Below are 2,646 nucleotides of genomic sequence, written 5' to 3' on the forward strand. Positions count from 1 at the left end.
GTCGGGTTGCAACACAAGGAACTGCCTCCTCTAGTTCCGGAGTTACAAAGTTCCGGAACACAGTTGTTTCCCCCCCACTGAAGTTCCGCTGGCGGAGCCTCGGGTGTGGACGGAGAGATGGCTCCACCCACCGGCTTTCTCCGACAGACTCGGTTCCTGTCCTCACCCCTGTCCCTGCGGCGCCTTCCGGGCGGCTGCTGCGGACTGCTCTTATTTCCCTCCCCTGGAAGGTTGGTTCCAGAGTTAGAAACTGCATTCCCACCCACTGACTTGAGACTCTCTCCATGAACGAATGGATTAACAACCGAACAGCTACGGAATCAGAAAGCAAGCTCAACTTTCACATCTGTTTTTCTTGTTTTGTTTAGCTTTTTGTTTTGTTGTTGTTTTTCCCCGAAGGACCAAGCACGGTGTTTTCTGAATAGACGTTTCTGGGTTTTGATAGATCAGAAAGGCTGCCTAGGTAAGGGAAGGGTGGAATGAGCCACGCCCTAGATCCTACCTAGCACTTGCCCTAAACTACAAAACAGTCTCTTAGTAGTCCCAAGGTGTGTATGGGGGCAGGGAGCAGCAATAGGATTATCCTCCTAAATGAAACCTTTAAATCCTGTCTAGTTTCTTCACTAATCTGCTAAACTCAGACTCCACCCTTCCTTCGAAAGTCTATAAATGTAAGGAATTCCCTTTGTGACTTGCTCTTGGATCCCCACCATATTCCAGCCCCCACCCCCAAGCCCCACCAGTGTTATTAAAGGATCTGACTCCTGAAATACCTTCCAGCACCTGTCTATAGCGAAACAGTAGGTTTTCATTCTTTATTTATTGGTTGTTAGTATCCCAAATGTCTTTTAAGAATGAAAGAAAGAAAGAAAGAAAGAAAGAAAGAAAGAAAGAAAGAAAGAAAGAAAGAAAGAAAGAAAGAAAAAAAGAAAGAAAGGAAGGAAGGAAGGAAGGAAGGAAGGAAGAAAGAAAGAAAGAAAGAAAGAAAGAAAGAAAGAAAGAAAGAAAGAAAGAAAGAAAAAGAAAAACAACAGAAAATATGAATCCTCGTATTGATTTATTTGAATTGGTGTCTGTGCAGGAGATACAGATATACATCCTTAAAAAGAGAAAACCTTAAACGGCACAGGGAATACAGCTGTGTAAGTACAGTTTAGGACAAGATCCGTTGCCAGCATAAGTCTCTGAAAAGAACAATTCCAGTGCCACATAAAGGAGTTTCCCAGGTATTGCTGCTTCCTGGGTTTTCTCACCTCTATGGCCGTACAAAGCTTTAACTAGAATGCTGTGCTGGCTGACCCTGAGGCTACATCCCCAGGGCCACATACTTAGCACTGTAACAGGGCCCCAGACCTTAGCATAACTGACTCCATGATGGGAGTACCATTCAAACTGTAAAAAATGTAGACAGTACCACCTGTCAAAACTAAAACAAAGATTTAATCCATCAAAGTCCATATAGTTCAGAGAAAGTCTCAAAATGTGCTAACCTTCCGTTTTTAGCTCCTGTAGTTCTGCTTCAAGGCTCAGCCTCAGAAAGGCTCAGTGGTACACTGGGATCCCAAACACCCAGTGTAGTTACTGGCCAGCTAATAAAGACTTTTTGTTGGCTTAAGCTATGCCCTCATCTTCTCTGGTGGATACTCCACAACAGCACAGTTTATTTTTAATATTTTCTATCAATTTTTTCATACAATATATTTCAATCATATTGTCTCTCTTCTCTCAACTCTTCCAAGATCCTACCCAACTCCCTACTAAGCCAACTTCATATTCTTTCTCTCTTTCCCAAGGCCCCAGGGAAAACAACAAAAATCTGAAAACAGACAAACTTTTTTTAAGATTTATTTTCTATTTTTGTAAACCTAGATGTGTTTATGTGCAGCACATGTGGTAATGCCTGTGGGGGCCAGAAGAAAGGGTAGGAGCCCCTGAGTTGGAATCCACTTGTGGGCTCTCTATCATGGATTAGGGGAACTCAACCAGGAGTCTCTGCAAGAGTAGTAAATATTCTTAATCACTGGACTATCTTTCCAGCTCCCAGTCTCTCTTATTTTTTTCTATTTATCCTTTCTCAAATTCATATGTGTATTCAGTGTATCTTGATAATAGCTACTGTCAAATCTCACACACCCTGTACCCTACCTACATCATGTGCCCCTCCCATGGACCCACTTTGTTTGTAACCTGTTGAGTCCAGTTGGTGCTACCTCTTTGTTTGTGGACAACCATTAGCCATACCCTTGAAGAAAATTATACGCCGCCCCCCCCCCCCCATCAATTCCTCAGCTACCAAAAGCTCCTCCTCTAGGGGTGAGGAGGCATCAGCTCTAAGCATTCCTCCCCCGCCACTGCAGGCTCTCCGTCTGGAACCCTAAGTCAAAATGCACTCTTTGCTCTCAGTCATGTGTTTTACAACAGCAACAGAAAAGTAAATAATAAGGCGGATCCCTTAAGGTTTTGGAGACCCAGTAAACGGTGACTAGAACTCTGCTCTCATATTTCAGCTGATTTTATTTTTTAAAGAAAACTATTTCTAAAGCCCATGAACTTCAAAATCCTGTTTGCAAGTCTTCTTCTGAGTTTTATACGTTCATTTTGTTCTCTCTCTGAAACTGGCCACAAACTTTCTTCATAACCAATGAC

Source organism: Apodemus sylvaticus, chromosome 12 (assembly GCF_947179515.1).
Source record: "Apodemus sylvaticus chromosome 12, mApoSyl1.1, whole genome shotgun sequence".
Lineage (NCBI taxonomy): Eukaryota > Metazoa > Chordata > Mammalia > Rodentia > Muridae > Apodemus > Apodemus sylvaticus.